This window comes from Mirounga angustirostris, unplaced genomic scaffold, assembly GCF_029215605.1.
Source record: "Mirounga angustirostris isolate CCGP_5_RB_7025 unplaced genomic scaffold, mMirAng1.0.hap1 SCAF_10, whole genome shotgun sequence".
Taxonomy (NCBI): Eukaryota; Metazoa; Chordata; class Mammalia; order Carnivora; family Phocidae; genus Mirounga; species Mirounga angustirostris.
The window spans coordinates 108,560,364-108,585,464 of record NW_026991718.1 but is presented as its reverse complement, the minus strand read 5'-3'; the positions used below and the strand labels follow the sequence as shown (position 1 = coordinate 108,585,464).

Genomic DNA, 25,101 nt, shown 5'->3' with positions numbered 1-25,101 from the left:
TAAGTACACACCAAACTCTCAATCTGTAGACAAAGGTCTGTTTTTCTCCATAATAACTTCAATTTTTCCTTTACTGCAGTTTCTTCCTATTTGCAATACCCCCCAACTCCTGCTATTATTTAGAGGAGAGTTGCAGGAACAAAAAACTAGGTATATAGGATTTTTTACAACCTATTCCATCTGTATTTTAATCTGGATCTTTCCATTTAGCCTCAATTTTATTGACCACCCCACTATTCTAATGACATTTTTTCCCTTAAGGGATGTAAATTGTTTTATACTTTTATCACCGTGCTTCCAGGCGTTTGTTTTTTTTTTTTTAATTCTAACTAGTTCTTTTTAATAAATCTGTCTTTTATCCTTTTCAGCCCTATGATTGACAATTCCATTCCTTCTGCATTTTAGTGGGTTTTTTCCTATTTTTCTATTACCATTGTTTCCTCTGGGTTTGTACAGTTTTTCTCTTTGTAGGTATTGCCCAAGTTCTAAAATCAAGGCTGTGGTACTATCTTTGCTTACCACAACTGAAATCTGTCTTCTTAAACATTTTATATTTCATATGTTTGTTATTTTGGTGGGTCTCTTTTTACTCTGCCATATTCCCAGTACTTATTCTGTGTTGGCTCCATGAAGACATTTTCTCCATTTCTGTGTAATGATAAAGTCTCTATTTTCAGTTTAAATCATTCCATCAGATTTTAAAAAATGATTTTTATTTATTTTATTTAATAATAAATATTTATTTTATTTATTTATTTTATTTATTTGAGAGAGAGAGAGCACGTGTGTGCAAGTGGGGGCAAGGGCAGAGGGGGAGAGAGAGAGGGAGAAGCAGACTCCCCGCTGAGTAGGGAGCCCACCACGGGACTCGATCCCAGGACTCTGAGATCATGACCTGAGCCAAAGGCAGACACTTAACCAACTGAGACACCCAGGCACCCCATTCCATAAGATTTTTATGAGACTTCGCTTTGATGATGGTGAGGTATTCAAATTTGATGTATTCCTCTCTGACCTCTATCCCAAGCACAACCATACATACATTATAATTTCACAAATAATCTGCTTACCAGCACTTAATGACCAACTTCTATTTAATTCACAGTCTTGTGATTAAGGATGGAACTCTTAAGAGTATGGATTGTAGGAAAAAGAGCTGAGTAATGCTGAGATAGAAGGAGTATGAAATGAGAAACAAGTTATAAGGAAGGAAAATACTCTCAGGTTGAACTTCACATCCTAATTACAAAGGCAGTGAAAAGAAATAAGATGCAATGAGAAGTTCTCATTCTCAACATAAAACAAACCCTAAGTGTAATACAATACCTGCTTACTTTTAGAAATAAACGGATTTTTTCTTCCCCAAGAAAACAATATGTTTTTCCTCACAACAAAATAATTCAAAATGCAATAGGAAAACAATGCCTATGTCACTCAAAACCACACTCTAATTACCTGGGGATATTTAATTTTCAACATCTCTCAAGTATGATGAAAGGGCCAGTGAGCCTCTTTCTTTAGAGTCAGATCTTATTCTACATTAATGGTTCATCATCTCCTGGGTTCCTGTATAGGTGGGCATAATAGACATCTGCAAAACACAAAACAAATATAATTCTTCAAAATTTGATAAGTGTTTCCAGTTGCCAGAGTAAATATATTATTGTTGGGGTAATGGTAATCTACTTATTTACTAGAGTTAATACAAAGATGGATCTTGAAATGAAAAATCTTCTGTATGAACTTTTTTGGAAAACATTTTGATTTTGTAATGGGTATGTTATTTGAGAAATGGTTATATCTTTTCCTTCAAGAAAACCAGCCTACTTATAAAGAAGGAATTAAAATGATTATTATTTGCAGGTGATAGTAAAATAAAAAAGAACACTAATAAATATCTCTATTAAGAAAATATGAGAGATACAAAAGAAGGTGTAAATAATTGAAAATACAGATCCGCTTTTTGGTTGTGGAAACTCAGTATAGTAAGATGTCAATTTTCTTTAAATCTATAAATTTAATGCAGACAAAATAAAAAATATTGACAGAATTTGGCTTTTTCTGGAGGGCAGAGAGTGGTTAAAGAAGCTAATCCTAGTTTAGTAGGAAAAATGAAAATGAGAGAACAGCCAGACATATTCCAAAAAAGAAAAACTTGTGTTTCTACCACATGAAGTGACAAATTAACAGGACAGAACAGACATATGGTAGTTAGTCAGAGCTGCTGTTTGCCAAATATCTTCAGCTTTCCATCTTTTGGGCACAGGTATGACCTGTACTGATGGTGTGAGACTCTCCAGGGCCCTCTTTCCTTTAGCCAGAACAACTAGCAATGTTCAAGATGACAGCAACCCTGTTAGCCTAAGTTTTTGAGTGAAAGTCATGGCAGAGAGCCTCCAGCAACCCTTGATGGCCATGTACCAAGAGGAAAAGTTCTTGTTCTAAACCACTAAGATTTTGGGGCACCTGGGTGGCTCAGCCATTTAGCGTCTGCCTTTGGCTCAGGTCATGATCCCAGGGTCCTGGGATCGAGCCCCACATTGGGCTCCTTGCTCAGCAGGGAAGCCTGCTTCTCCCTCTCCTACTCCCCCTGCTTGTGTTCCCTCTCTTGCTGTCTGTCAAAAAAATAAACAAAAATATAAAAACAAAAAACAAACAAAAAAAACAACCACTAAGATTTTGAGGTTGTTATTATGGTATAATCTAGCCTACCCTGGTAGATACAAGAAAGCTGAGGAGCAGTCCAAATTCATATAGGAATCTAATATATCATAAAGTTGATATTATCCCATAGTTGATATTACCCATTAGCAAGCACTCTCACACATAGTGAAATTGTGAATTAGTAAAACTGTCAGCCTCCATGAAAACAACTTAGTAAAAGTATACATGGACTTACCCATTGACCCAGCAATTCCACATTTAGTAATTTAACTTTCTTTTTTTTATAAAGATTTTATTTATTTGAGAAAGAGAGCGAGCACACATGCCCACACACACGAGCAGGGGGAGGGGCAGAGGGAGAGGGACAAACAGGCTCTCTGCTTAGTGGGGAGCCCAACACAGGGCTCCCTCCCAGGACCCCAAGATCATGACCTGAGCCAGTCAGACACTTAATGACTGAGCCACCCAGGCACCCTAGTAATTTAACTTTCAAATGTGCTTACATATATTCAAACACATATATATGTACCAGGCTCTTCTTTGCAGCCCTGCTTGTAATAGCAAAAGGCAGGAAGCAACCTAAATATGTAATTGGTTATAGTTTATCACCATAGGCTAATTTTGCAGTTGTTAAAAAAAAATGGTGTAAATAAGATATCTAGGAATAAACCTAATTGAAGAGGTGAAAGACTTGTACTCTGAAAACTATAAAACACTGATGAAAATAATTGAAGATGACATAAAGAAGTGAAAAGACATTCCACGCTCATGGATTGGGAGAAAAAATATTGTTAAAATGTCTATACTACATTGACCCAGCAATTCCACACTTATACCACGTCCAAATTTATCCACATTTCCAAAGCAATCTACACATTTATTGCAATCCCTATCAATATACCAACAGCATTTTTCATAGAACTAGAACAAACAATCCTAAAATTTGTATGGAACCATGAAAGACCCTGAATAGCCAAAGCAATCTTGAAAAAGAAAAGCAAAGCTAGAGACATCACAATTCCAGACATCAAGTTATAGTACAAAACTATAGTAATAAAAATAGTATATTACAAAGCTATAGTAATCAAAACTGGCACAAAAATAGACATATAGATCAATGTAACAGAACAAAACCCAGAAATAAAGCCACAATTATATGGTCAATTAATCTTTGGTGGGGAGGAGTCCAAGATGGCAGAGGAGTAGGAGACCTTAGTTTTGTCTAGACCCAGGAATTTAGCTAGATAGCTACCAAATCATTCTGAACACCTGCGAACTCAACTGAAGATCTAAGAAAAGAATAGCTGCAACTCTACAAATAGAAAAGCGACCACTTTCTGCAAGGTAGGAGGTACGGAGAAGTGAATCCAAGGTGATATATGGGAAGATAGACTCCATGGGGACAGAGCCTCCTAAAGCCGGCTACCAGAAAGTAATACAGCAGCAGAGGGCAAAATCAGAACTTTTAGAAGTCTGCTCTGGTGAGGGACGTTAGGACTGAAAGGCGCTGAGGTGGCTAAGTGGAAGCCAGCTGCAATCAGAGAGCCCAGGAGTGGGCTCTCAGCTCGGGGATGCCATAAATCCTGAACCTGGCATAGTCGGGTGACCGCTCCCCGAGCAGGGGCCCAGCAAGTGGCAGAACCAGCAAGATCCCCCTTTCCTCTCTGGGGAGGAGCAGCACAGGAGCGAGCCGCAGGAGTCTGCAGGGTTTGGGGACTCAAATGGGGTAACGGGCCTGAGATAGAAACGCTTAGTCACAGGCTGGGTGAGCACAGAGTGCAGATGGAAACCAGGGAGATAGGAGTGATTGACTGTTTTTCTCTGAGGGTGCACTGAGGAGTGGGGTCCCAAGTTTTGGCTCTGGGGCCAAACACTGGGAGGCCATTTTCATTCTCATCCTCTAAAACTGTGCGGAAAGCCTTCAGGGAACAAAAGCTAGATAGAGCAAACCAGAGCAGATTACTTAGCCTGGCTCCCTGGCAAGGGTGGTACAATTCTGCCTGGGGCAAAGACACTTGAGAATCAATGCAACAGGCCCCTCCCCCAGAAGATCAGGCTGGGTGATGGACATTGGGGAGGGTATGTGTTGTGGTGAGCGCTGTGCATTGTGTAAGACTGATGAATCACAGATCTATACCCCTGAAACAAATAATATATGTTAATAATAAAAAAAAACCCACAAAGAACAAATTTAATCTAAAGGAAAAAAAAAAAAGATCAGCAAGAACATCCAGCCAAGACCAAGTTTACTGATCAATAAGAACTGCAAAATTCCAGCACTAGGGGAATACAGCACATAGAATTCATGGCTTTTTTCCCATGATTCCTTAGTCTTTCAATTTTAATTTTTAAAATTTTTTCTCTTTCCTTTTCCTTTTTTTTTTAAGATTTTATTTATTTATTTAATTTTGTTTTTAAAGATTTTATTTATTTATTTGACAGAGAGAGAGATAGCGAGAGCAGGAACACAAGCAGGGGGAGTGGGAGAGGGAGAAGCAGGCCTCCCGCCGAGCAGGGAGCCCGATGTGGGGGCTCAATCCCAGGACCCTGGGATCATGACCTGAGCCGAAGGCAGATGCTTAACGACTGAGCCACCCAGGCGCCCCAGATTTTATTTATTTTTGACAGAGAGAGAGAGCACAAGCAGGGGAAGCAGCAGGCAGAGGGAGAGGGAGAAGCAGGCTCCCTGCTCAGCAGGGAGCCCAATGTGGGGCTCGATCCCAGGACCCTGGGATCATGACCTGAGCTGAAGGCAGACGCTTAACCATCTGAGCCACCCAGGTGCCCCTCTTTCCTTTTTCAACCAATTTCTTATTCTGTCAACTCTTCTTTTAAATCTTTTCTAATTTTCACTTTTACAGTTACATTCTATCCCTTCATTGTATTTAATTTTGTATATATGTAAGTTTTTCTTTCTTTACAATTTTGGGATGCAATTTCTTCTAACAGACCAAAATACACCCGAAATCTAGTGTATGGCTCTGTTCTAGTCACCTGTTTAATCACATTCTCTTTTTCTTCTTCCTTTTGTTTTGTTAAAGTCTTTTTTAATTTTCATCTTTACAGTTACATTCTATCCTTTCAATGCATTTAGTTTTATTTTTGTATACACATAAATTTTTCCTTCTTTACAATTTTGAGATGTAATTTCTTCTAACAAACCGACCAAAATGTACTTAGGATATAGTGTATTGCTCTGTTCTGTTCACCTGTTTATATCCCTTCCTTTTTTGTTGTTGTTTTCTTTTCCCTTTTGTTTTTTCTTGTTTTTTCTTGTTTTTTTTTTAAGATTTTATTTATTTATTTGACAGAGAGACAGAGCGAGAGAGGGAACACAAGCAGGGGGAGTGGGAGAGGGAGAAGCAGACTTCCCGCTAAGCAGGGAGCCCGATGCGGGGCTCGATCCCAGGACCCTGGGTTCATGACCTGAGCCGAAGGCAGATGCTTAACGACTGAGCCACCCAGGCGCCCTGTTTTTTCTTGTCTTTTAATTCGCATTTTTACAGTTACATTCTATCCTTTCATTGTATTTAATTTTATTTTTGTACGTATGTTTTTCTTTCTTTACAATTTTGGGATCTAGTTTTCAAACAAACAGACCAACACACACACATAATCCAGTGTATGGCTCTATTTGTTCACCTAATTATATTCTCTTTTCTTTTTCTTTTTTAATTTAAATTTTATTTTATTTTTTTGGTTTCAGGTCTCTTCTAACTTGTTTAGTGTATATTTCTCTGGGGTCATTGTTGCCATTTTAGTATTTTGTTCTCTTGTTCATCTATTCTTCTCTGGACAGAATGACAAGATGGAAAAACTCACCTCAAAAAAGAGAACAAGAGGCAGTACTGACTGCCAGGGACCTAATCAGTATGGACATAAGTAAGATGTCAGAACTAGAGTTCAGAATAAAGATTATAAAGATACTAGCTGGGCTTGAAAAAAGCATAGAAGACACTAAAGAATCCCTTTCTGGAGAAATAAAGGAACTAAAATCTAACCAAGTCGAAACCAAAAAGGCTATTAATGAGATGCAATAAAAAATGGAGGCCCTAACTGCTAGGATAAATGAGGCAGAAGAATTAGTGATATAGAAGACAAAATGGGGAATAAAGAAGCTGAGGAAAAGAGAGAGAAACAACTACTGGACCATGAGGGGAGAATTCAAGAGATAAGTGATACCGTAAAGCGAAACAATATTAGAACTGAGATCCCAGAAGAAGAGGGAAGAGAGAGAAGGGCAGAAGGTATACTGGAGCAAATTATAGCAGAGAACTTCTCTAACTGGGGAAGGAAACAGGCATCCAAGTCCAGGAGGCACAGGGAATTCCCCTCAAAATCATTAAAAAATAGGCCAACACCCCAAAATATAATAGTGAAACCTCCAAATCTCAGAGACAAAGAGAAAATCCTGAAAGTAACTTGGGACAAAAGGTCCATAACCTACAAGGGTAGAAACATTAGACTGGCAGCAGACCTACCCACAGAGACCTGGCAGGCCAGAAAGGATTGGCATGATATATTCAACATGCTAAATGGGAAAAATAAGCAGCCAAGAATACTTTATCCAGCAAAGCTGTCATTCAAAATAGGAGTGAAAAAAGCTTCCATGACAAACAGAAACTAAAAGAATTTGTGATCACCAAACCAGCCCTACAAGAAATATTAAAAGGGATCATTTAAGCAAAGAGAGAGCCCAAAAGTAACACAGACCAGAAAGGAACACAGACAATATACAGAAACAGTGACTTTACAGGTAATACAATGACACTAAATTCATATCTTTCAATAATTACCCTAAATGTAAATGGGCTAAATGCCCCAATCAAAAGACACAGGGTATCAGAGTGGATAAAAAAGCAAGACCCATTGATATGCTGTCAGCAAGACACTCATTTTAGATCCAAAGACACCTCCAGATTTAAAGTGAAGGGATGGAAAACCATTTATCATGCTAATGGACATCAAAAGAAAGCTGGGGTGGCAATCTTTATTTCAGACAAATTAGATTTTAAACCAAAGACTGTAATAAGAGATGAAGAAGGACACTATCATAATTAGAGGGTCTATCCAACAAGAAGATCTAACAATTGTAAATATTTATGCCCCTAACACGGGAACAGCCAATTATATAAGCTGATTCATAACAAAATTAAAGAAACCCATTGATAGAGGCGCCTGGGTGGCTCAGTTGTTAAGTGTCTGCCTTTGGCTCAGCTCATGATCCCAGGGTCCTGGGATCGAGCCCCGCATCGGGCTCCCTGCTTGGCGGGAAGCCTGCTTCTCTCTCTCCCACTTACCCTGCTTGTGTTCTCTCTCTGGCTGTCTCTGTCAAATAAATAAAATCTTAAAAAAAAAAAAAAAGAAGAAAGAAATCCATTGATAGTAGTACAATAATATTAGGGGACTTTAACACCCCACTCACTGCAATGGACAGATCATCTAAGCAGAAGATCAAGAAGGAAACAAGGGCTTTGAATGACACACTGGACCAGATGGACTTCACAGATATAATCAGAACATTCCATCCTAAAGCAACAGAACACACATTCTTCTCAACTGCCCATGGAACATTCTCCAGAATAGATCATATACTGGGTCACAAATCAGGTCTTAACCAGTACCAAAAGACTGGGATCTTTCCCTGCATATTTTCGGACCACAATGCTTTGAAACTGGAACTCAATCACAAGAGGAAAGAACTCAAATACATGGAGGCTAAAGAGCATCCTATCAAAGAATGAATGCATCAACCAGGAAGTTAAAGAAGAATTTAAATAATTCATGAAAACAAATGAAAATGAAAACACAATTGTTCAAAACCTTTGGGATGCAGCAAAGGTCATCCTAAGAGGGAATGATAAAGCAATAGAAGCCCTTCTCAAGAAACAAGAAAGGTCTCAAATACACAACCTAACCTTAACTCCTAAAGGAGCTGGAGAAAGAATAGCAAATAAGCCTAAACCCAGCAGAAGATGAGAAATAATAAAGATTAGAGCAGAAATCAATGAAATAGAAACCAAAAGAAGAGAACAGATCAACAAAATTAGACGTGATTCTTTGAAAGAATTAATAAGACTGATAAACCCCTGGCCAGACTTATCAAAAAGAGAAAGGACGCAAGTAAATAAAATCATGAATGAAAGAGGAGAGATCACAACAAACACTGAAGAAATACAAAGAATTATAAGAACATATTATAAGCAACTATATGCCAACAAATTAGGCAATCTGGAAGAAATGGATGCATTCCTAGAGATGCATAAACTACTAAAACTGAAACAGGAAGAAATAGAAAACCTGAACAGACCCATAACCGGCAAGGAAATTGAAGCAGTAATCAAAAATCTCCCAACAAACAAGAGCCCAGGGCTGGATGGCTTCCCAGGGAAATTCTACCAAACATTTAAAGAAGAATTAATATCTATTCTTCTGAAGTGGTTTCAAAAGATAGAAATGGAAGGAAAACTTCCAAGTTCTTTCTATGAGGCCAGCATTACCTTGATCCCAAAACCAGGCAAAGACCCCACCAAAAAGGAGAATTACAGGCCAATATCCCTGATGAACATGGATGCAAAAATTCTTTTTTTTTTTTTTTAAAGATTTTATTTATTTATTTGAGAGAGAGAGAATGAGAGAGAGCACATGAGAAGGGGGAGGGTCAGAGGGAGAAGCAGACTCCCTGCCGAGCAGGGAGCCCGATGCGGGACTCGATCCAGGGACTCCAGGATCATGACCTGAGCCAAAGGCAGTCGCTTAACCAACTGAGCCACCCAGGCGCCCTGGATGCAAAAATTCTCACCAAAATACTAGCCAGTAGGATCCAACAGTATGTTAAAAGGATTATTCACCATGACCAAGTGGGATTTATTCCTGGGCTGCAAGGGTGGTTCAACATCTGCAAATCAATCAATGTGATACACTACATAAATAAAAGAAAGGACGAGAACCATATGATCCTCTCAATAGATGCAGAAAAAGCATGTGGCAAAGTACAGCATCCTTTCTTGATCAAAACTCTTCACAGTGTAGGGATACAGGGAACATACCTCAATATCATGAGATCATATAAGAAAAGCCCACAGTGAATATCATTCTCAATGAGGAAAAATTGAGAGCATTTCCCCTAAGGTCAGGAACACGGCAGGGATATCCACTATCACCACTGCTGTTCAACATAGTACTAGAAGTCCTAGCCTCAGCAATCAGACAACAAAAAGAAATAAAAGGCATCTGAATCAGCAAAGAAATCAAACTCTCACTCTTTGCAGATGACATGATACTCTATGTGGAAAACCCAAAAGACTCCACCCCAAAACAGCTAGAACTCATACAGGAATTCAGTAAAGTGGCGGGATATAAAAATCAATGCAAAGAAATCAGTTGTATTTCTATACATTAACAATGAGACAGAAGAAAGAGAAATTAAGGAGTCGATCCCATTTACAATTGCCCCCAAAACCGTAAGATACCTAAGAATAAACCTAACTAAAGAGGCAAAGGATCTGTACTCAGAAAACTATCGAACACTCATGAAAGAAATTGAGGAAGACACAAAGAATAGAAAAACGTCCCATGCTCACGGATTAGAAGAACAAATAGTGTTAAAAGGTCTACGCTACCTAGAGCAATCTACACATTCAGTGCAATCCCTATCAAAATACCATCAACTTTTTTCACAGAGCAGGAACAAATAATCCTAAAATTTGTTGGAACAAGAAGAGACCCCGAACAGCCAAAGGAAAGTTGAAAAAGAAAACCAAAGCTGGTGGCATCACAATTCTGGATGTCAAGTCCTATTACAAAGCTGTAATCATCAAGACAGTATAGTACTAGCACAAAAGACACAAAGATCAATGGAATGGAATAGAGAGCCCAGAAATGGACCCTCAACTCTATGGTCAACTAATCTTCGACAAAGCAGGAAAGAATGTCCAATGGAAAAAAAGACAGTCTCTTCAACAAATGGTGCTGGGAAAATTGGACAGCCACATGCAGAAGAAGGAAACTGGACCATTTCCTTACACCATACACAAAAATAGACTCAAAATGGATGAAAGACCTAATGTGAGATAGGAACCCATCAAAATCCCAGAGAAGAACACAGGCAGCAGCCTCTTCGACCTCAACTGCAGCAACTTCTTGCTTGACACGTCTCCAAAGGCAAGGGAAACAAAGGCAAAAATGAACTATTAGGGCTTCATCAAGATAAAAAGCTTTTGCATAGCAAAGGAAACAGTCAACAAAACCAAAAGACAACCGACAGAATGGGAGAAGATATTTGCTAATGACATATCAGATAAAAGGCTAGTATCCAAAATCTATAAAGAACTTATCAAACTCAACACCCAAAGGACAAATAATCCAATCAAGAAATGGGCAGAAGACATGAACAGACATTTCTGCAAGGAAGACATCCAAATGGCCAACAGACACATGAAAAAGGGCTCAACATCACTCGGCATCAGGGAAATACAAATCAAAACCACAATGAGATACCACCTCACACCAGTCAGAATGGCTAAAATTCATAAGTCAGGAAACGACAGATGTTGGTGAGGATGTGGAGAAAGGGGAACCCTCTTACACTGTTGGCGGGAATGTAAGCTGGTGTAGCCACTCTGGAAAACAGTATGGAGGTTCCTCAAAAAGTTGAAAATAGAGCTACCCTACGACCCAGCAATTGCACTACTGGGTATTTACCCCAAAGATACAAATGTAGTGATCCGAAGGGCACGTGCACCCAAATATTTATAGCAGCAATGTCCACAACAGCCAAAGTAGGGAAAGAGCCCAGATGTCCATCGACAGATGAATGGATAAAGAAGACGTGGTGTATATATATAATAAATATAAATATTTATTACATATATAATAAAATGGAATATTATGCAGCCATCAAAAATTCGAAATCTTGCCATTTACAACAACATGGATGGAACCAGAGGATATTATGCTAAGTGAAATAAGTCAATCAGAGAAAGATAATTATCATATGATCTCACTGATATGTGGAATTTAAGAAACAAAACAGAGGATCATAGAGGAAGAGAGGAAAAAAATAAAACAAGATGAAACCAGAGAGGGAGACAAACCATAAGAGACTCTTAATCATAGGCAGCAAACTGAGGGTTGCTAGAGGGGAGGGAAAAGAGGGATGGGGTAACTGGGTGACAGACACTAAGGAAGGCACATGATGTAGTGAGCACTAGGTATTATATAAGACTAATGAATCACTGACCTCTACCTCTGAAACCAATACATTATATATTACTGAATTTAAATTAAGAAAATTTAAAAATAAAGAAATTAATTTGTCATTATTTACAGGCAACGTTATTGTGTATGTAGAAAATCCAAAAAGATTCTACAAAAAACTATTAAAACCAATAACTGGATTAAAAAAAATTAATCTTTGGCAAAGTAGGAAAGAATATGCAGTGGGAAAAAGTCTCTTCAACAAATGGTGTTGGGAAAACTAGACAGCAACATGTAAAAAAAAAAAAAGAACTGGGCCAATTTCTTATACTATACACAAAAATAAATTCAAAATGGATTAAAGACCTAAAATGTGAGACCTGAAACCATAAAAATCCTAGAAGTGAACACAAGCAGTAACTTCTCTGACATCAGCCATAGCAACTTTTTTCTAGATGTGTCTCCTGAGGCAAGGAAAACAAAAGCAAAAATAAACTACTGGGACTACATCAAAATAAAAAGCTTCTGCACAGTGAAGGAAACAATCAACAAAACTAAAAGGCAACCTATGGAATGGGAGAAGGTATTTGCAAATGACATATCCAATAAAGAGTTAGTATCCAAAATATATAAAGAACTTATAAAACTCAACACCCAAAAAACAAATAATCCAATTAAAAAATAGCAGAAGACATGAACAGATATTTCTCTGAAGAAGACATACAGATGGCCAATAGACATATGAGAAGATGCTCACCATCACTTATTATTAGGGAAATACAAATCAAAACTACAATGAGATATACCTCACACCTATCAGAATGGCTAACAACAACAACACAGGAAACAACAAGTTGGGGAGGATGTGGAGAAAAAGGAACCCTATTACACTGCTGGTGGGAATGCAAACTGGGGCAGCCACTCTGGAAAGCCATATGGAGGTTCCTCAAAAAGTTAAAAATAGAACTACCCTACAATACTGGGTATTTACCCAAAGAATACAAAAACACTAATTCAAAGGGAGACATGCACCCCTATGTATATTGCAGCATTATTTACAATAGCCAAAGTATGGAAGCAGTCCAAGTGTCCATTGATTGATGAATGGATAAGATATATAAATATACAATGGAATATTAGCCATAAAAAGAATGAAATCTTGCCATTTACAACAACATGGATGGAGCTAAGAATATAATGCTAAGCTAACTTCTATAAGTTAGAAAAAGACAAATACCATATGATTTCATTCATATGTGGAATTTAAGAAACAAATGAACAAAGGGGAAAAAAAGAGACAAACCAAGAAACAGACTCTGAACTACAGAGAAAAAACTGATGAGTACCAGAGGAGAGGTGGGTGGGGGCATGGGTGAAATAAGTAATGTGGATTAAAGAGTGAACTTGTCATGACACCGGGTGATTAAAAAAATTTTAAGAATGTTGTAGGTTGTAATCTGGCATAGTTTCATGAATATTACTAAGTAAACAAAATAAAAACAAGGTACAAAAATGTGTACATGGCACATTACCATAAATGTAAAAAGATTGAGAGAGAAGCTAGCTTTGTATATGCCAAACACGTCTCTGGAAGGATATTCCTAAAAAACAAAACAAAACAAAAAACTGGTACCAATGACTGTCTATGACAGGGCTGGAAGAAGACTGACTTTTCACTGAACACTTGTTTAAAATACCTTTTGTCTTTTATAGTATGTGCACATATTACTTATTAAAGAGAACAGAAATTTAATTGTAAATGGAGATAGAAAAAGGTTCCCTGTGTTGTTCGTAAAGATTTGTAAGTATTTTTCAAATTTGATTATCATTTAAAAGACTTGGTTGAAAACCTTGGCCTTTTCTGGATAGATGTGGCGAGGGAAATTTTCCACAAGGTTTATTAGATATTTCATAAATACCCTATAGCTATCCACCTTAAATCAACATTTGCTTAATTATGTAATGATGATCTTAACTCCTCCTTTACAATTACATAGAAGTTATTTCTTCTCTGAGTTGTCTAATATTTCTAGAACAATGTTAAAAATACAATGGATATTGTCTTACTCGTAATCTTATGCGATAGCTGTTTCATCAGTAAATAGGATGTGCAGGGGCGCCTCGGTGGCTCAATTGTTAAGTGCCTGCCTTTGGCTCAGGTCATAATCCCAGGGTCCTGGGATCGAGCCTCACATCGGGCTCCCTGCTAAGTGGGGAGCCTCCTTCTCCCTCTCCCACTCCCCCTGCTTGTGTTCCTTCTCTCACTGTGTCTCTGTCAAATAAATAAAGTCTTAAGGACAAAAAAAAGTAAATAGGATGTGCATTGCATGAGACACAGACACACACACACATATACACACCATATATTAAGGAGGTCTCCATCTATTCCTAATAAATTACTTTTTATTGAAATGGAAAAAGCATTCCTTGAGGATTTTACTACTTCATTTTACCAACTCAGTAACAATTAATCTTTTTAATATTTCTGTTATTCAAAGGTAAGCACTTGAGGACTACTGATGAGCAGCTCTGACTTCACTAGGAGATCTTCTATTTCTTTGATCCTTTGGTCTTGGCTTTAGATTGGGATTTTTTGAAAAAGAGCCTGATTGATCTATGTGAGGCTGCTTTAGTGAAGCAGCTAAATCAGTTGACAGACACAGCAAGAAGAATTAACATATGATTGAAGCCACACAGCAGCTCTTCACCAGGCACTGAATCACAGCATTTAACCGTCTGAAATATGGACTTTGAATCAATCTCACATCCCTCAGATGTAAAATTTAAAAAAATAAAATTTCACCACAGACAGTTGGCAGCATTACTTAAATATTTTGACTGAGCTCCTTTTTTTCAATTTGTTACAGAATAACTTTTGGAAACAAATTACACAAACTACACGATTATAAATATCATATAATTGGTAGGGTCTTGAAAACAGCTCCAAAGATTCCATTGATGGCTTTTGCTGTAAATTTCAGGAAAACAAATTTGGAGCTTTCATATTTGAAATTCTTTTCTGTTATGACTTCTAAGCAAAAGGGCTAGACATTGGCTTAAATATGTAAAAATAATGTGCATGTAAAATCTCTACATTAAATAGACTAGATATATAACATTCAGCTTACTGCTTTGTGTTTCTTGGTCATAGTGGTTCAAGTTCAAACTGATTGTTAATGATAAAAGATTCAAAATATTCTAAGCACAATTATAAATATATCACCTATGGATTTTGATTGCACTCAATGCTGCAATACAATTAATCTAGGAAAAAAATCACCTCAAAATTGCTGAAACAGGAGAATCTTTTTTCTTCAAACAATTCTTTAGTATATGAACCAAAATTAGAGTTTATGACTAGCATTCACATGCATAAATTTCATTTAATCCTTAAAATCACTGTGGGGTGCCTATCATACTCTGTATTCAGATGATGGAATTGAGAAAGCTGCCCAACTGAAACCACTGAGTGGTGGAAGAGGGACTGAAACCCACATCTGAATCTCAATCTTTTACTCTTCCCATGAGATCCTGCTGTCTTCCATGGACCTTACTAAGCTTGTATCCGACTGTTAGTGTCTGAATGGATACACAAATGAAATGATTTCTATGACTAGTTCTGTGGGCAGTGAGTATGCTGATGAATCCTGGGTTGTTGTCATTGCCTTAGAGAGACTCAAGAAAGGCAAACACCAATACCCAACAATTTGAAACTATTAAAATATACATTTAAACTAATTTTAAAACTATTTTAGATTTACAGAAAAGTTGCACAAGTTACCATAAACCCTTCACTTAGCTTCCCCTAATGTTAAAATCTTACACAACCATGGTATAAGGACAGGAAATCAACACTGGTAGAATACTATTAACTAAACTGCAGACTTCATTCAAATTTCACAAGTTTTTCTACTAATGTTCTTTTTCTTTTCTAGGATCCAATCCAAGATCTCGCATCACATCTGGTTATGTCTCTTTAGTCCTCGCCACTCTGTGACAAAGAGCTGTGTCTTTTAAATTAAAATTAATCAAAGTTTATTTTATTCTGAAAATGTCATGGCATTTCTGGAAACAGCACTGAATATTGAAAACCTGCCTTGGAAATTGCTGGGTGTATGCAATAACCAAGAAAACATCCTGAAATAAAGAGCCAGAGTGGCCCTAAAGACAGAAAAAGAGCCATTCTTTAAATAAAGGGGAATGTTGGTTGTCACAATCTGGAGAAGTCACTTGTATTTAAGACATCTGTCCACAGAAAATATATCAACAATCAGTTATAACTCCCTGGAAAAACACAGAGTACCAGACAGAAATCAATACAACTCTGTTTAATGGAGCAGTCATGAAAGATTAATTTGTTTTAAAATTAAAGGAGTTTGTTCAGTCTATAGGTAACAATAATTACATTCAAGTATACAAAAGGTTATTAAAAGGCACTACATTTCCTTTATATATGGACCCCCTTTTGTAAATTGTAGCATAAAAGTAGCTGACCTGTGGGTGACTCTAATTCAAAACCTGAGCCATAAGGAAAGTGCACAGTCTCTAGACCCTATCCAAGTTATTTTGGGAGAAGTGGCAAGAAGGTCCTCTATAAACCTTTATAGGTTACCTCCTATTCTTGAGAGTTCTGGGTTGAGCACATTAATTCCAGATATTTATTGGTGAATTCTCAACTACCAGAAAAGGTAATGGTTTTTCAGAATTCTTACATGAGCTAAGAATCCCTGAAGAAGAAAGATTATGAGGCATAAATTATATGTACTAAAACCTAAACAAGGAAGGTAAATAAGCCACAAGTACTTCTAGAGTGGTAAAACAAGAACTAGCTAACAAAACAAAAAGATTCTTTTGATTGAAGATTCTGTTATTGTACAGCCTTAAAAATGAGAGAAAACAATATATTTGTGGTTTAGAAATTCATCAGTCAGGAAATGAGGGTAAATCAGAGGGCTCCACCACAATAAGTGAGCTCTACGGAAGATGCCACAGCAGAGGCTTTAAGTGCAGACTCAACCTTAGCCACTCCCCTCACTAGGACTGCAGGCAAGTCTCAATTTTCTCATGTGGTAAGTTACATCTGTCTCCAGAGGGTGTATCTGGTATACATTGGGTATTCATCAACATTATCAAGGTCTTTTGTGGTACCTTGGTGCGAGGTTAGCATTGAGTTGGTGTCTGAATTTTCTTGAGTCAGGGATAATTTGAACCTAGGCTTCATTTTCCTGGGCCACTCTGTTCCAATCCAAATCTTCGAGCCTGGGCCATGAGTGGACTGCTTTTTGAAGTGACTTGGAATAGGGAATTCTGGGAAACAGGAATTAGTTTAGCTATATTTCTTCAACAACAGATGGCTAATCTGTGTAAATCAAAAGCTTATCAGTTTTTAGATCTTAATTTTGTAGGAGAATTCTACAGCCATAAAACAGCATCTAAGATGCTCACAACTAACTCAGCAAACCTAAAATAGTTATGAAAGCAGCAAAGTATTCAGACTGCTTGGTACTTTGACACTGGTGATAATTACCTTAAGTTTCTAGATAGTATAGTCCTATGCATGGCCTCAAAGTCTCTCCTTTGTTTACTGGGATCACTTTGTTCTTTTAAGAAAGATATGGGAAGACTTCATCCTTAAGATGATTTCAGGCAGACTATGGAACAGCTGAGATAATGACACAGATGAAAGATGTTATTTCAATATTCTGGGGGTGAGTCTGTTTCTGCTGATTTTGTATTTTCAAAAATTCTGAAAAGGTCACAATCATTACAGAACAGTGAATAATTCTCTCTAAATGGGTTTTTAAGAGTCAAGACTTGCAGTATCATTAGCCCTAGAAGTTCTTTCCTATATAAAAACATTTTATAAGACCATTACTAATCTTCATCATGTGAACACTATTATTTTGATTTTGTAGATGGATATAGTAAAGACTATTTACAAGTGTGTAATTTTCCCCCCTTCAAGATCAGGAATAAGAGATGGGTGGCTCAGGTCAGATGAAGCCTTACAGGGCATATGTTCCCAGTAAAGTCACTGTACATCTAGGGTTGGGCCTATTCTCTGTTTGATCAGTTTTCTCGGGGGCTACTGGGCTCAGTGAGAAAAATTCTACTAACTAAACTCCTAAGAGGCTAGCTCATAAATCATAATATCAACTCATGAATTCAAACCAGGAAATATATCTAGCAATTCTCTGTTGGAAGATCCAGTGCATTAACTCAGTTACAGAAAAGATAATCACATATTCTTGAGATGTTCCCACTGCATTGTCAGCTCTTCACATGTAAAATGATATTTCCATTTTAAGAACCAGTATCACCTAGAGAAATATAAAATGCTCCTTCTTTGGTGGAAAAGACATAGTGACAAATGCTCCTTAGTTTTCCCTTTTATCATTAACCAGATTGTAGTAGACTCCCCACTTCCTAATATCTTTCCTCCCTTTCTTCCATTGTAGGTAGAATTTTTAGTGGGGCGCTTGGCTGTATCTCCCAGCTTTCCTTGTAGCTACACATGGCCACATGTCTCATGGATTCACATGGGAATATCTGGAAATCATGCTTAACAGGGCACTGAAGATACCTTCTACTTTCTGCTTCATCCCTTTCTCCATCCTGCTTCCTATAATGTGGATAATCTTGCTCAATAAGAATATGGTTTACACCCAAGAGGGAGGGTAGAGTGCCAAAAAGGAAAAAGGGACAATTGGTAAGAGGTCCCCAATGCCATGAAGTTCCATACCAGACTTATGCCAACTTGGACATGAGGGAGAAATAAAATTTAATGTTGTTTTAAGCCACTTGTTGTTTTGGGTTTTCTGCCACTCATAGCTGAACCCATTTATCTAATATAAAGGTGTTCTAGGTAATTATTATTTTCAATTATTTTGCATTAACAGACCATTTGGAATAACAGACCACGGCTTCTAATTCTAGTAGAGAAAAATATAATTTTTGCTAAGACATATCATTAGCCTTCTGTCATGACAACACATTAGGTAACTAATTAGAACACCGGAAATCTGACATTACAATGCTAACTTCTTGATGTAATGTAGGAAGTAGTCTAGGACCATCAGTAATATATTTACCAATTACCTTCACAGAACCACAGAGTTAAAGACCATCAGCATTAATTATCATAGTCCAGTTGCTCCACTTTATAGAGGAAGAACCTGAGACACAGAGAAGTTGGGTTTTTCAAAGTCAAAAGGCTGCCCCCCAACCCTGCCTTTTTAACTACATCACAAATTTGGGGGGAATATGCTTTGAAGATTTTATTTCTGTGCATCCTGTTTCCAACATTTATACTAATATATATAATCATTGGTTATCCCCAAATAAAATACCTAAGCTTTAGCTCATCAAGCTCACATAAAAATAAAAAAAGGAGTATGTAACCACAAACATTAGCATGTAACATATAGCATGTCACCACAGACATTATATCATAACGTCTGAGTTATGCAGAATATTCAGCAGGAAAATTAGTTACAAGAGGAAAATAACAAATAAAAAGGACAGTGGTGAAATAGTTTTAGTTACATTAGTCCCATACAGTTACATTTTATTATCCATACTGAATGATGTACCAATAATTATGACATTGTCCATATACACAAATGGAGCTAAAAAGAATGCTGAGACATGCATCTTCTCCACATTCAGTGTTAGAATACTATTCTTTGGTTTGAAGCTACAGTAACTATTTATAGGGCTTTTCTCATCATTTGTGACTGACAACCAGTCCTGGGATACCAGTTAACTTTATTTAAAAAAAAAAATCATTTCATCTCTTCTTCCCACAGGATATAGGTCAGTGTGCCTCTAGGAACCTTAGTATCTCCTTTTGTTATAAAAGAGAACATTGACCTTGAAAATGTCATCCTAGGTAAAAGGAAGCCAATCACAAAGGACCACATATTGTCTGATTCTTTTTATATGAAAGCCCAGAATAGGCAAATCTAGAGAGACAGAGTAGATTAGTGATTGCTTAGGGTGGAGAATGGGGGCGGAGGGGGGGAGTGGCAGGATTGAGGAGTGATGGCTAGGATCCAGGGTTTCTTTTTGGGATAATGATAATGAAAATATTCTAAAAGTGATAATGTGGTAATGGATGCCTAACTCTGATATACCAAAAACCACTGCATTACACATTGAATATATGGGCTATAAATGTCTCAAAAAAGCTGTTTAAAAAAGAGGTTGGGGGTGGAAAGCGGACTTAAGACAACCATCAGAAATGATGTATCCAGAATCTCCTAAGAAGTTAAGAAAGTATGTAGAGCAGTTAACTAGTAACAATTTTTTTAATATATCGTCTGGCCACCACTGGAATGGAACCTCTAACTAGCCACAGCTCAGTAGCCAGGCTACAATGCAGCATAACTGGTTCAATCCATATGAAAAGGAGAGAACTGAGATGTAGCAAAGATTGTTCTTGTGTTCACTCTTTCCATGTCCCATCCCTTGACTAACAACAAAAATCATTAGGAGAGCACTTTATTAAAGAAGATAGACTATACTCACAATATCTCTGAATTCAATTATAAATTCAATAACTCTGAAGCATTCCATTATAATTACCTCCATCTGAGGCTAAGAGAGGTAGTGATTCACCAAAGCCACAGAGTTAAATAGTAGGGCCAGAACTTAAATACCACATGCCTTTTTTGCCTTTATGAAAATAAACTTGTAACTGTGCAAAAAATATACGCTTAGGTTCTTAAGAGTTGGAAAGTTAGTCTGAATAAAATCTAAATGCAGGTTCCACTGATTTCACTGCATTTGTGGTTAGTTATCTTAGCCTACAGAAAGTACTGAAATTCCTTATGAGGAGCCAGTTTTCATTCGCTTTATAGGAACTTTTAAATCAGATCAAAAAAAATTTTTTTTTTTAAAGATTTTATTTATTTGACAGAGAGAGACAGAGAGAGAGAGGGAACACAAGCAGGGGGAGTGGGAGAGGGAGAAGCAGGCTTCCCGCTGAGCAGGGAGCCCAATGCTGGGCTTGATCGATCGTGACCTGAGCCAAAGGCAGACGCTTAACGACTGAGCCACCCAGGCGCCCCTAAGTCAGATCAAATTTAAAATGTCAGAAAAAGAATATTAGAATTACAAACTCAGATCTAATAAATTCAGAACTGAACTATACCTTAACTTCACTAAATGTACTGGAGTTATTCAACAAGAGTTTCTTACCACAAGATGTGAGATTTCTATAAATTCGGACTGAACAATACCTAGTATTTAAAAGATACCCAATAAGCATTTATTGACCTGAATAAAGGTAAGATGGTAAATCTAAGCAGCATACTGGATGAAATAATTGAAATATTCCTAAAAAGACAAAAGCCATCCTTGTGTCTGGCAGAAGATAGAAAGGTGAATGTATAAGCTTTGTGGCCTCCAAAGAACAGAGTTTCAACCCCACTAATCCCAGTGCTCCACCACTTTCCAGCCTACATAGCACTTAACAAACAAGGGAACAGGACAAAGGCTGCATGGTGGGGTCCAGGCCCAGGGGCTTCTGGTTGCATTAAATGAGGGTGAGGAGGCAATCATTGTAACACAATTTCCTAGAGGGCTCTTAAAAAAAAAGTACATCTTAATCCAAATAGTGAAATCAACTGTACTACTTAGCAAGTACAACAACTTAAAGAGAGTAGGTGTTCCACAAGCATCTATCTGTTCTACAGGTAGGAAAATGTAATGGATTTTTCTTGTTTTTGTTTTTTTGGGGTTTTTTTGGTGCTGAAACCTGGGGAAAATGTAATTTTCAATACTAAAACCATTTTAGAGACGTGATGAAGAGTAATTAGCTTTGATGATTAGCTCAACTAAAAATAAGTATACTGATCTTATCTATGGTCTTTTGATGTATTCCTTTATAATAGCATTCTCTATCTTTCAGAAAAGACTCACAGTATTATCATTTAAAAATAAACCACATAGGGGTGCCTGGGTGGCTCAGTTGGTTAAGCGACTGCCTTCGGCTCAGGTCATAATCCTGGCGTCCCGGGATCGAGTCCCGCATCGGGCTCCCTGCTCAGCAGGGAGTCTGCTTCTCCCTCTGACCCTTACCCTCTCATGCTCTATCTCATTCTCTCTCTCAAATAAATAAATAAAATCTTAAAAAAAAAAAATAAACCACATAATCATAGCAAGAATTTGCCTATGAGAAATCATACTAGCACATACTTTTAATGGCCTTCTCAAATAACATTAGAGGCTCTCTAGAGATGATCACTAAACTAAGAACACTGGCCTATTTTCATTTTTTAAAAAGATTTTATTTATTTATTTATTTGAGAGATCGAGAGCGCATAAAAGGGATTCAGAATTCTGAAAGTGTGCGGGGGGAGCTGCAGAGGAAGAGGGAAAAGCAGACTCCCTGCTGACCCCGGAGCCCTAAGCAGGGTTTCACGTGGGGCTCGATGGCCAGGCTGGATCCCAGGACCCTGAGATCATCACCTGAGCCGAAGTCAGACACTTAACCAATTGAGCCACCCAGGCATCCCTTTAATTTTTATTTGATATCAAGGTTACTTTCCCCACAAATTCAGAAGCTGAATGAAAACAATCTGGTTTAAGGTAAAATGCAGCAGGACAAACAAGTAAGGCTTTTTTCAGCATGACTTTATTCAGTAGTTTTACTATAAAGAACATGAAGACATGAAGTTAAACAAGAGTATTATGAGAAATGGTGATCAAATGACTCCCATAAAGTACAATTTAAATAAAAAGAATGATATTCAATGAAGAATTCCCCCTGTCTTTAAAGATATTTAAGCATTAATTCTATGATATACAACTTTGATTTCTTTAGTCTACACCCAGTTTCATGAAAACACTGACAATATTTTAGGGACACATACACAAAATGCTCAGCCTAAGAAGAATGAATGGATCAGACATTCAGGGGCTGGCCAAATTGACTCTGATTTTTTAATCCTAATCTAATACTCTTTCCTCTCCACTGCTTGATTCTAGTCTGTAACAGGCTTTCACATATACACTTTTAACTTTCAGAGCAACTGGAGTCCACATTATCAATTATAAAAGAAAAGCACTCATTCACATTTTGCTATAGTACTCTGAATTTCATTGTAAAATTAAAACAAAAGATTAACTCAATTTTTTTTTTAAGATTTTATTTATTTATTTAACACAGAGAGCGACACAGTGAGAGAGGGAACACAAGCAGGGGGAGTGGGAGAAGGAGAAGCAGGCTTCCCACTGAGCAGAGAGCCCGATGCAGCGCTTGATCCCAGGACCCTGGGATCATGACCCGAGCCGAAGGCAGACGCTTGACTGACTGAGCCACCCAGGCGCCCCTAACAATTCTTTTTATTCTGATTCAAACTCATTATCTTTTATCAAGAACACCATATTATAAAGTACTTGACAGTCTCTCATACAAAGCGTATTTCAGGGTAAACCCAGATAGCCCTACTTGATGAGGTAGTCTTCTTTATAGAATTCCTGTTAACAAATGTGGAAGAGAGAACAGAATAAGAAAATCACCATTCTACCACAATGGATGAAATATCTAATACTGACATGACCATCAGTGGGGTCTTTTCAGCATTACTACAAGTGGGGTTGCCAAATACAGCAGGCCTCTGGTGATGTAAGATTAGTGACCTCCTAAACATTCTTGCCAAAACACTGAGGTCTGATTTTAGTCGAGCCTCTAGAGGTCACTTCCATTTGTAGGAAATACAGGGAAGAGATCAAAAAACTGACACCATGATAAAACAGACAAATCCCAAATGTGAGAAATTCCACAGGACAAATGACCCAGTTCATACAACTAGTCCATGACACACCAAAAAAGGTGAGGAGAGAGGGTGGGAAGAGGAACTGCCCTAGATCAAATTAGACATGAGAGACAAAATGATCAAATATGGTCCAGGGACTTTGAATCCTGGTGTGAACAAGATATCGCTAAAAAAGATATTCTTGAGACAATCAGGCAAACCTGAATTGGGTCTATGTATTAGATGACACCAGGGAGTAAATGTTAATTTTAAGTGTGAGAATGGCATTTTGGTTCTATAATACAACATCTTTACTTTTTTGAGAGATGCGTTTAGAAATATGTCAGGATACAGATACTGAAATGCTGGAGGTTTGCTTTAAAAAACTTCAGCAAATGAAAGTGAAAGAAAAAAGGATAAAATGAAACAGATGTGGCAAAACCCTGATAATAGTTGAACATCTGAGTGATGGGCATATGGAGGTATATTGTACTATTTGTCTACTTTTAAGTGTATATACAATTTTGTATAATAAAAAAAATGAAAAAGAATAACCTCACTAGCAGAGAAGCCTGAATAACAGCACAGGTAAACCTATTAAGTAATACTAATCTCAGGGAGAAAATAAATGGATCAATAAAAAAAAATCAATGGCAGTTGATTATTTAGAAATTGAGTTATATGGAAAAGCACTGATTTTCTCCTTTTATCATATGGTCAGTGCTATAAGACTGAATGTTTGTATCTCCCAACCCCCAATTCATATATTGAAACCTAATCCCCAGTGTAATGGTATCTGGAGGTGATTACATTATGAGGATGAAGCCCTCATGAATGGGATTAGTGCCCTTATAAAAGAAGCCCAGATAGCTCCCTTGTCCTTATCCACCACATGATGACACAGCAAAAAGACACAATGAAAAGTACAATTTATGCGCTAGGAAGTGGGTTCTCACTAGACACCGAATTTGCTGGTGCCTTGATCTTGAACTTTCCAGTATTCAAGACTGTGAGAAATTTCTGTTGTTATTATAAGACACTGAGGCTAGGGTATTTTGTTATAGCAGACTGAATGGACAAAGACATTCAAACAGCTATGTAATATACTGTTTTATTCCTGAAGTAGGTTATTCCACTGAAAACCTACAGCAGAAAACAAGCAGTTTTACAGAATACATTAAAAAAAAAACAACAACAACAAACTTTTAAGAACGCAGCTGTTGGTTTCCTCTCCTCAGAACTGTGTCATGCTTTTATATAATTCTGGAGTTCTAAATGGTAGTGAATTGAAATAGAGAACATTGAGACACAGAAAACAAGTCACAGCTGCATTTTTGAACTGAATATTATGAATTTTTCTTTTTGTGTAATCATTTGATCAATTTCCTAAAAACCCTGGACCTACTTTACATCCCTCCTGAAATAGTATTTTAACTTTAAGTATGCAAAATTCATAACGTATTCCACAGAAGAGTGC

At 37.4% G+C, this 25,101-nt stretch overlaps 1 protein-coding gene across 4 annotated transcripts in view; it reads right to left on the bottom strand.

The window, feature by feature from the left end:
• Positions 1-25,101, bottom strand: part of RNF24 (ring finger protein 24) — a 91,884-nt gene that overhangs the window by 56,407 nt on the left and 10,376 nt on the right. The window contains exon 2 of one of the 4 annotated variants that reach the window (XM_064572868.1): positions 1,456-1,591. The exons of 2 other annotated variants lie outside the window; for them this stretch is intronic. The gene's annotated coding sequence lies outside the window, so the exon portion shown is untranslated. Of the gene's footprint in view, positions 1-1,455; positions 2,480-25,101 lie in introns of those variants that run through there. One more of the 4 variants, XM_064572867.1, reaches the window with a different exon arrangement.